The sequence below is a fragment of the Haliaeetus albicilla genome, chromosome 19 (assembly GCF_947461875.1).
Source record: "Haliaeetus albicilla chromosome 19, bHalAlb1.1, whole genome shotgun sequence".
NCBI classification, from domain to species: Eukaryota; Metazoa; Chordata; class Aves; order Accipitriformes; family Accipitridae; genus Haliaeetus; species Haliaeetus albicilla.
Window position 1 is genome coordinate 27,523,498 of NC_091501.1, and position 11,131 is coordinate 27,534,628.

Here is an 11,131-nt window from a genome sequence, read left to right on the forward strand (position 1 = left end):
AAGCGCCAAATACAAAGGGGGTTTGGTGGCTGAACCAGAATTAACTGAAATGAGGACCAGATTTCTGGTCTCTGGCAAGGGTGGTGGGTTGACTCGGTGAGTTTTCAAACTGCTTTAGCTTCAGGGTGACTTCACGAGGCCCAGGTTTCCCTGGGAGGGAGGAGAGAGAACTGGAAGGTCATTTCCCTTCTGTCCTCGCTCCTTGCTGCCACTGTCCCCCGTTGCACAACCTTGCTGGGACAAGGCACGAGGTCACAGCTGCGTCAAGCTGTGCTGTGCCAAACATCCATCTTCCAGTTAGGTACCAGGAAGCTGCACCGTGTTTCACCTAAGTGTACTGAGGTACAGCAGGGCTGGCGAGTCTGCATCGTCCCCTGAAGTTATTCCATGCATAGAGGCTGCAGTAAGTATTTCCCTTATATTTCTTCAAGCTTGCAGTATTTGCTCTTCCACTTAGCAGAGACTAAAAGCCCCCAACACAACCTAGTATCCTAATTCACATGGTCTTATCATTTAGGCTGTTGCACAGTTCCATTCGGTAAAATCAGCAACAGATAAACATAACCCCAGAGAGTAATAGGTTTACTGTAGTAATTTATAGTTCTTAACTAGAAGAAACCAAAATTGGAGGGGGTGGGGAAGAGGGAGGGATGAGAAACAGGGCAGCACACAAGACTTGGCTGTCAGTGCTGCAGGCATCAGCTACAGCACAAGATAGCAGTGTTTGCATGGAAAAGCTCCAAGAAGAGGGCACACAGTGCTGCTTATAGACAGGATTCATACCTAAAAACTCAATGCAAAATTAATCGATACCTTTAGCTACTCTAAATGCATGGGCATTACTTGACCTCTCCGCACTTGTTCCCATAAAACCTGCACTTAGATTTCTTACCCAAGCGCTCTGCCAGAATTCATCCAACTCTGTAACACGACGGTGTAAGCCCCTGCTCATCACACCCCGCCTGGTAGCTACAAAGCAAGCTGTGAGCTCCGAGGTTTGTTTACAACAGCACTGGACTCACCATTCGCAGACACTTGCCACCACCCAAGCGCCTCAATCCACTTGACCTCCTCTCAGTAAGCAAAAAACATAGTAAATTAAGAACTAAACTGAGTGTTGGTCTGAGAGGGACCTGCACCACTAGCATACTAAAGGTTTTGTACTTTGTTTCCAAGGTAGGAAGATAGGGGCTTTGCTGTAGAGTCAGCAAAACAACAAGGTGTTCTTGAAACACAAGCAAAGTGAGTCTCTCTTAAATGACTTCAAACATCCCCCATGACTTTGGACACCATGACCAAGGGCACTATCCTTCAGCTTTATTCCAGCACACCATGCTGTGCTCCTCAGAGGTCAGAACTGTCTTCAAATTCCACTAAATCCATTGTTATTTCCTGTTCTTTATCAGCTTAATAAATCTGCTCCATTACTGTCTCATTTGTAGAGGCAGGCAGAAGACTGTGCAACACAGCAGATGCAGTTTAAAAAAAAAAAAAGGGGGGGGGGGGGAACAACACCTAAGCAAATGGCTTTTATTTGCTTACATCTGGGATGTCTGAATGCATCCACGGAGCTGCGGGGGCCAGCCAAAGCAGCAGCAAAGGTTTCCTAAGCTTCCCATGCCCCTCCAGGAGGAGTTCTCCTAATCACTGCGGTCATCCCAAATCACAGCATGCCTCTAGTCTTTATATGGGATCATGCAGTGGTAGAGAGTTGGGTTGGGTCATACCCAAAGATCAAACCACAGGGGATCCTGCCCCAAGTTACATAAATACTGCTCAGTAGGACTCGTGGATAAAAAGCCATTCTGAGCTCTTCAGGGCTCTACCAGATATATCTCACCAGGCTTTGGAAAGCTCAGGTTGAAAGAGTAGGAATCCCAATAGATATGTCAGCTGTTTCATTGGTCTTCACAACTAGGTAGCATTCCCCACATTCCCTGTAAGAGCATGAAGCAAGGAGCATTCAAGGGTCCGCCCTCGCAGCATAAAGCCGCATCCATCCTTCCTAGCACCCGCTGGTGATGGGATCACCACACAAAAGCCGTCCGGGGTCTGCCTGGACATGCCTTCTCCCGGATCAAAAGAACAGCAAGCCCCATACACTTTTTCCACCAGCTGTGTCAGTACAAGGCAGGCATCATCTAGGCACCAGATGTATCTTTCCAAGGGTCATATTCCGTTTAATACCCCAAACAAGGTTACACGGGGCACTAGGGAGGACACGTTGCAAAACCTGCAGAGTGGTGGCTGCTGTTGTAAGAGCAGCAGGTCAGCCTTCATGCTTGGTCTGTTAAACATCGTGCGTCTGCATGTGTATCTATATATGTCAGTGTACGGATAAGCTCCTGTATGGAAAACCAAAGGAAAAACAAGGAATGCTTAGAAAAGAGCTTAGTTCAGTTAACTGCCCTCTGACATCCCCAAGCTCTGCCTCTGAACCTCTGCTGCCGACAAAATCACACTCCAGGCTGTAGTCTTCAAACGGTACAGAGTGCTCCACATCCAGTAGTTGCGCTCAGCAATGCAGTGATTTGTAATTTCAGTGTGCTTTTATCATTCTTCTTGCCATCACAGATTCTAGGGCCAGCATGGAACCTTTCTAGTTTGACCATTTGTGGGGAAAGCAGAACATCCTTCTTTACAGGATTACGTGATAATAGAATATCTTCATTTTTAGTAGTCATTTTCTTCTCCTGTTGTTTAACACTGAACAGAGCAGCTGTTGAAAGAAGGCGAGAAAACAAGACAGACGAAAGGAGGGGCACATTTTGCCTAAGCATTCATCAGCCCGTTTGCTTGAATGAGAGGAAAAGCAAGGCAAAGAAGAAAGAGCTTCACATTTTTGCCTAAGCACAGAGATGATAGATAGGCTTTAAAAACTTAAATTTTTACAGCTTCCAACAAGCACAAGGCTTGTTTTTGCAGCAGTGGTGCTGAGTTTTAAATTGTTTTCCCTAAGCTGAAGATTTGCTTTCTAGGGTATCTAAATGCTGCTAAAGTGACAACTGAGAGTCTGGAGAGGTCTGAGTACAGATCAGTTAAGAAGAATCTCCCTCATTTAGACATAAAGAAAAAGTGTCCATGTGCAGGGCAGGGACTGCACTTTGCTTTGTGTTTGTACTCTGCCTAGCACAGGGTGGTCTTAGTTCCTCAACCCAAGGGTTTAAAGGCAGGAAAAGAAAAAAAAAAATCCTACCACCAATAAACAATAGATACTAAGGCAGATAAGTGAGAGACTGGAACTATTTTTTAAATAAGCCTGACAAAGGCTACCAGAATTAGCATTTACAGGACTTTCCATATGCTACAAAATAATTATGAGGGCCGGGATTAAAATGTGAATGATCAAGAAACCTTCATGGGAATTCAAGACAGACCTGGATGTGCTCAGGGGGAGATAATAGCTCTGCAATTCAGTTGCATCTCTCATTAAACATTGTTAAAAACTCCATGAAAGGGAAATTAAGTTAACTGAATATAAATCAGCTAATAAATATTCTTTTGGATACCCCTTTCCCAGCAAAAGAGCAAAAAGGGATGATGCCAGTAGTGTATTATCAATGTTAAAAACTTGAGCCTAAAAACAACAAAAGAAAGAGGAATTTACTATACATGAGTATGCTAAGCATAAACCTTGCATCTTATTCCTGACTGGGACCATTCTCAAATTAGATCTTCTGGTACATTTTGAGAAATCCTGGATGACTGTAACAGGGTAGAGACAGTGCTGTAGATGGGGAAAAATTTATCTTCTAACCTGCATTAATATTTTCTGTCCTGTCTGTATAACTGCAGACAATTCTGGTAGTCATACAAACACATACTTAAGCCTGAGTATCTCCAGGAAATTGTTTAATAATGATAAATGAACAAAAGTCATGCAGAATAAAATGGAAAATCGACCCATGCTGGATTATACATTACAGAATTAATTTGGGAATCATGCTGTAATGCCAAATTTGATCCATGCAAACAAATCTCACAAGTTTGGGCCAACATCTGGCTTCTTATCTGAACTTTCCAAGCTGCTTCTCAGTTACAAAACTGGCTTGTGTATTTCATGAGAACAAGCTCTCTCAAATTTTCCAATACTTTCTATCTTCAGGGATGCCAGAATTACCACAAGAATGTCTTTTTCCTGGCACTTTGAATTGGACTGATTCAGACCTCACTGACAGAATACACTATACGATAATTTATACCAGGAGCGATGCTTTATTTAGGAGTAGAGGTTTTGTTATGCCAAGCCAACCCAATCATCTGTTAAGTCCGATAACTTGCTGACAGCGGCCTTTGCCCCTCCAGAGCAAAAATTAAAATAAATTTAAAAAAAAACACCAAACCAAACAAAGACTCCACCACAAAACACAGCAAAACAAACAAGCAAAACCATGCCCACAAAGTCATGGTAACTACCAGCAGAGCAGTCAGGAGTGAATCAAGACTCTCTGTATGTAATCCTTAGTGCCTGTACTTTGAAAAGGAATCGATACTATAAAGCCAAGTCATACCTATGAACTAATGCAGACAACAGCGAGTGTTCCTCTTACAGGGACAGTTGGATGTGAAATTAATTTATTCATTGGAATCAATTAAAATCACTGAATTCAACCAGTTCACTGGTATTTCTCTGGATCAGGATGTAAGTAGCTAATCAAAGGAAAAGAAGTAGCCCTCCATTCTTCCTGGAGAGAACCTTAACACAATATTTTACAGAAAGAAAAATGAATATAGTGGTGAAAAGAAAACCAGCAGTACTGGCTTACAGAGGGGCTGGACGAGCACATCCAAGCTGGGTTAATGCACTTTCTGGACGAATGCTTAACTTCTCTCAGCTTTCTGATTTCCTTTGCAATCAAGACAACAAAATTTCAGTTTCTTTTCTTCTGACGTTCCACTTCAAATGGACAATGCAGGAAGTAAAAACCTGGTACCAAGTCAATAGATGAGGAATTTTGGGACTCAAGTCACACGTAATTAGAGGAGAGTCATCCTTAAGCCAGTGTTGTAAATGTTTGTCAGTGTTTTTCCTGCCTGCCCTCCAATAAACCATTCATGCTGAAGACAGTCAAACTGTCTCTGATTTTTAAAACAGCCACTATGAATCACAATAAAACTATTCCTTCCTATCTATCAACAACATGCCACCTTGAAGCACTTCTAACTCCACCTGTCCTGCAGTAAAAGCATATCTAATTTATATAAACTCTGGTTTATTCTGGGATACAACCAGAAATTCAGTGGAGGAAAGATTATATGTTAAGACATCAAACTACCCAGGAGAGGTACTATACCATACTGTCTACATCATGCTATCAGTGGTCTCTTTAATCAGACTTTTCATGAACTGACCCACCTCGTATCTGAAGCGAGGAGCAGAACAATATCACTAGTATACAGTAACACCATAAAACTAATTCAGTTCAAAATTGCAACCTCTTTATATTCTTGGAACCACATTCTAAAAAATACCTTAATCCCAAAGAAACTGATTAAATCCAAACATAAGCAAACATGAGATCTTGGACTGAAGAACTGCCGGAGCTGATCCAAAGCAGCAGTCTCTCCCCCGACTGCGGTGCGTTTTGGATCACGGCCCTCAGCCCTTCTAATCTGTTTGTGCATCACCTACAACTTCAGCAGAGCTGTGCGCCCCTTTGAAGTTGCTCTTCGCATTTCGGCAAGTACGCAATGTTGTGTCTATTACAGGACTCTGCAAAGGAAGAGGTAACTACTGTCCAAGAATATAAATTTTTCTTCTGCTGATAATGGCTGGAACTTAAAGCAGGAAAACACCCCAAGCCTGCTGCTTTCTAGCTTTTCCTCAAGAGGAAAATTCAACATGGGTCTAAGGACACAAACTAACAGAATCAGTGTAAACCAAGCAGTATTTCTAGCCCAGCCTGCTGTGCTCACCACAGGATAGTGTCTTCCCCCCTCCCAGCCTCCCTTGCCGCGTGATCAGAAAGGCATCCGAGATGCTATAAGCGTTTGCTTTTACAGAATAACTGCATACATGTCAGCTGCCAGCATGGTAAGTGTTATTTCCTGGATCACAGGCTAAAGACGGAGTAAGATCTATTAATCCAGGCAGTCCATCTCCCTCCCTACAGGCATCTCATCCAAGCCAGCAGAGAATGACTCTGACCCTTGAGCAGACCATACGGGGAGCTGAGAAGCTGACTCCCAGCAGAGGAGCTGGTGTGCTCACTCTAGAGCCTTGTTTCCAAAACCTCCACCCTAATCCCCAGGCACAGTTCAGCCAGGGGAGATGCGACCCTGAGCTGCCAGCCTCGCAGAACATTTTCCAGGGCTCTGCAGGAGCTTTACAAAACCCCAACTGACAACACTACCAGCATTTTTCATGGAAGATTTAAGTAGCTTCATTCCACCAAGAACTTTTTCTTGATGTTCAAGTTACCTTCTCTTTTGCAGCCCGTTAAGTCTAGTTGCACCCTCTTGCAATGGCTAAGCGATTATCTCTTGAGTACCCACACCTGAAATTGTTGCCATCTTTGCTTCTTCGATAACGTATCTATATTAAACATTTTTAATCATTCCTCAGAAATCAGTCCCTTTGCCCTCCTAATCAGCTCTTTCCCTTCCCTCTCAAGCCTTCAAAGGGCAGGTGTCCTATATTTAAGCCAGGGAGCCAGATGCATCCACACGGCACACGTAAAGCCTGTTATTCTTCCATTTGTAACCGGGGTATCACGGACAACTGAGCTGCCTTGTATTACTGCGTCACTGCAGCAGCCGTGCCTGACCACAGGCCCTTGATTTGCTTCAGCCCCGTGACTTTGCGTGTGCTCTTTCACACCCAAAACACAGGCTAACTTAGCATTCATTTTCTTTTCCTGTTTCCATCCCTCAGTCTCCTCAGATTGTTCTGCACCGTTGGTCTGTCTGCAGAAGGACAGTTCATTGCCAGTAACTGCAGACACTCAAGTTTTACATGTGAAAAGGTAAAACGCACTGAGCTTTTCTGATGCCTTTCATGTTCTTTCCTCGGTTGTCATCATCCTGGCTTCTACATCACACTGCCACTAGGCATAAATACATTTTCTTCTTATACAGGAGATGCATTACCAAGTTTCCCCAAAAGAGCAGCTGCTTTGTCTGCTCGCACAAGCGGCATAAAGGGTACCTCCCTGGTGACACCCAATATCTTTCAGATCACAACTGCGCCCCGAACCACTCGTCAGCCTCCCAAGCAGATTGAATTTCAGCCTGAGCGACACAAAGGAGTATATTGTGGCTAGCTGATGGGCAGGAAGGGATTTGGGGTTTACAGTTTCTGTGAGTCTTCCAACAGTCACAGGGTGATGTGACAGAAAGTAAACATCTTTCAAGTGAAAATAGCTCGGAATAAAACTGATGTCTCTTTTTTTTTTTTTTTTCCCCTGCACCTTTGTTTCAGATCCGCGACTGTTACAAGAAACAATCCTCAACTCAATTGTCCGAGCAAGGGAACACCCGGCATCGTTATGTGGCGTTTTCCAAGTTAGCTGGCAGGTTTCATTTAGCATTCTGCACCGGTCCTACAGTTTGGCTTGCCTGGAAATTTTAAATGCAAATGTATTTGTGGGGTGGCACAAGAGAACAATATCAGAATTTTACCACACCACAGCTCCTCGTTTGGGTCCATTCGACTCCCTTTTCCTCCCTCCCACACACATGGATTTTGCAGCTACTAAAAAAAAAAAAGGCTTAAACATGAAAATCTTTACCTACTATTTTTTCCTATTGAAAGACTTCCCCTGGCCCTTCTGCTTAAACAGACCTAAACTACAGTTTAAATAATGCTTTAAAATTGCCTACGACTCCAACTTGAGACATAGAGCACGCAAGCAATTTCTTTAATAGCAGGGAATAACAGCACTTAAATCATACCCATACAATATTTTCCATCTTCCAAGGGTTAGATATGCACTAGCTAATTAATCACTGCTTTCTCCACACCCCAAACTCACCAGTGTTATCCTAAGAAACCAAGGGGAAAGCAAATACCACTGTGAGGACATGCTTCTGGACAAGCATTTGTCATTTTCTTCTCTTCTTTGTGCTCAGTGTCAAGGAGTCCCAGGCCACAGATGTAAACAGATAACTACCAGCTCTCATAATTCAACAGTTCCTTGAGAGGCTCTGGCCCGGGCTATCGGAGAGGCAAATTTTTCACTGACCTTAATATGAAGGCATTTATCTAGCGGTGATGTTGAAACACTTCAAACACTGTTAAACGATCAGAACCAGGCCTAATCGTTTTCTCTCTGGTGCAAAGATGCTCTTGGCCAGGCGTGGGACCAACCACTTGTGTACATCTAGGCGCAACCTGAACACGGCTCAGCAGTTTGCACTGAGCTACATGAGATCAGAATACATTCTAGAAATTATAGTCCCGCTATTGTGCGGCAAAAACACTCTGATTTTCCCTTTAAAGAACAGCTTTCTGGTTTGCATTTCTGGTTTATTATCAAATACATATGCAAGAGTGCTACTTCAAAAGAAAATAAAGAAGTAGGCCAGAAGGTCAACGGGTATGAATGGTCAGAGCCTCCAGCTCTGGACCAATCTACCTTGTTGCAGTTAATAACAATAGAGTTAAATATTGTAATGGATGAAATGGGAAATACTATTTTTAGCCATTACCTATTATTTTAGTTCAAAGATTAAGTCCCACTTGCAGTTCTACTACTGTTCTTGTATTTTATCATGTGTATTTATACAGCTGTTCATTAATCCTGCTGGCTTTTATGTTAAAAAAAAAATAATTAAAGTAATTTTACTGGCTTGCTTTATTGTGGCTACATTTTACAACTATAATTCTGTCAAAATTAAAAGGAAATGCCTCCAGAATGAAAATGGGGGGAGGTATGACTGTAACCCAAGGATCAGATTTTTTGAAGTGCTCAGGGCTTGATTTTCTTAAGTGTTGAAGACTCAGAACTTGGCTTACACAGATACATTTCCCTCAAGGTTGCCCCAAAGAACTCGGGATACAAAAGTTTGAGAACTGAAAAGAAAGACCCGCAAATACAGCAATTTACTCTGGAGCCTAAACATAAGCCTAGGAGTGTTCAAAATCTGGCTCTGTCTTGGGTGATGAGTACTTTTGGAAATTCCTCTTACACTGTCTGCTTTGCAGTGTCTTTTTTACTGCATATCCACTGGGAACGTGTCTTAATTCCATATTCCTTCCAGAGTCTTCCCCTAATTAGATTAATAATGAGAAAAAGAAAGATGAGGCATTAAGTCATTCAATCAATGGTGTATATAATAAATATGAAATCCCTGTCAATACACATTTCATAGTAAGCCACATATTAATAGCCTACCACAGAGAAACTAGAGTTATACGCAGTATTCATCTGACTCCCAGAACTAAGTTTTCGATACATTACGCTTTGGGTACAGGGGAACTTACGAACAAAGAACAGTTCTGCAAGGCAGCACCACACCTCTACATCCAACTATATACTAGATGCCAAGCGTGTCCATTATTCTATAGCCACCTATATTGAACTATTTCTTTTACTCAAATTGTAAGCAAGCTGCCTAATCATCATCTAATAACCTTCTTTTTCCTAAAAGCTAACAGGTGCGTGAGACAGATGAAAAAAAGCATTTATTTTAAATGAAGCATCAAAATTTAGTTTTAGACCTATCTTTCCATTATTAATCAACATGCTGGTAAATGCAAAAACTGATTGTTTCCTGTACTTTAAAATGAAACACTTGAAAGTACGCTGGCTGGAAACGATGAACATTGTGAACACTAAATCATTTCCTCGATCCTTTTTCTAAGGCTGTCTCTCTTGTTGCTTTTACACTATCAAAACACTGGCATACATCCAACTTAAGGTATTCTCGAAGAAAATGAAGACACCGGACCTTTCCCAACAATCGCTTACGAGCCGCCAAAATTAACAGCGACTGCGCGCACGCAAAAATTGTAACGGACAAGCCCATCTTCTGCAAAAGCTATCAGAGATGATGCACTTCAGGGCGGCAACATGCAAGATCATTCTGCAAAAAATTATCTTACTCATGCACACGGATCTTACTTGCGTGAATAAGGCTTACAGCAGTCAACCCACAGGAATCACATTTAGAGTCAACTCCAGCTACCTGAGATAGCTATTTCAGACTGTAAAGAAAAAAAGGAGACGAGTGTCTGCACAAACACTAATTGAATATTCCCGTAGTGTGCAAAAACCGCAAGCCCCGGGTCTAGAATTAACAGAAATTCACCCGGACGGCTACGAGGGGTATTTTATCGCACTTCACGGGCACGAACAAAGCCGGGAGCCCCCCCGAGAGCGCGGGGACCGTGCGGCTGCCGGCTCACCCACCTCCCCGGCACCCCCCGGCCCTCGGGGGGGACAGAGGGGTCCCCGCGGCCGCCCTGTCCGCCGGGACGACGACGACACGGGGACACAGGGACAGACCCAGGGCACAGAAACCGCCGGCGGCCGCTTCGCCCCCCCCCACCCCGGACCGCGCCGCCGGGGGTGCGCGGCCCCCGCCGCCCCCCACTCACCGTGCGCCGGAGGGGAAGGAGCCGGAGGCCCGGCCCGAGCCCGGGAGGGGTGCGTTGGGTTGGGGGGTGCTGGTGTCCGGCAGCCCCACGGCCCGGAGGGACGGGACCGGCGCTGCCGCCCGGGGCAGCGGCGCGATGCACAATGCGCGGCCGCGGGAGCCGCGCCGGCGGGGCGGGGCGGGGCGGGACGGGGCGGGGCCGCCGCCTCAGCCTCGCCTCAGCCTCGCCTCAGCCTCGCCTCAGCCTCGCCTGGCCGCCGGGAGGGAGCCGAGGGAAAAGCGGCACCTCAGAGCCCCCCCTAAATCCACCAAGCCCCCCCCCCCCCCCCCCGGCCGCCGGCAGCCCCTTCCTTCCCCGCCCGCTGGTGTTCGGTGGGCCGGGGCGGCGGGGACCGACGGCGGATCCCGCGCCGGTGCCGGTGGGCAGGTGAGCGGCAGCCGGTTCGGGACGGCCGAGGGCCGAGCTCCTTCGTGCAGCCCCCCCGAGGTGTTCTGCGGAACGAACGCCCAGCACGAAGGCCGGCCCAGGAGCCCCCTCCCCGCTCCGGCGGGCTGACGGCTTGCGGCTGCCGAGGGGGGAGAAGGGGGAATA

The 11,131-nt window shown here is 45.3% G+C and overlaps 1 protein-coding gene across 10 annotated transcripts in view; it reads right to left on the reverse strand.

Annotated features, from left to right (window-relative positions):
- Nucleotides 1-10,677, reverse strand: part of PRR5 (proline rich 5) — a 94,044-nt gene extending 83,367 nt beyond the window's left edge. For 4 of the 10 annotated variants that reach the window (XM_069806947.1, XM_069806946.1, XM_069806942.1 and 1 more), the window contains exons 1-4: nucleotides 10,541-10,671; nucleotides 10,065-10,147; nucleotides 9,130-9,210; nucleotides 7,974-8,155 (exon numbers count right to left, since the gene is read on the reverse strand). The gene's annotated coding sequence lies outside the window, so the exon portion shown is untranslated. Of the gene's footprint in view, nucleotides 1-7,973; nucleotides 8,156-9,129; nucleotides 9,211-10,064; nucleotides 10,148-10,540 lie in introns of all 10 variants that reach the window. The other 6 variants (XM_069806944.1, XM_069806938.1, XM_069806937.1 and 3 more) reach the window with 5 other exon arrangements.
- Between the last annotated feature and the right edge of the window lie 454 nt (nucleotides 10,678-11,131).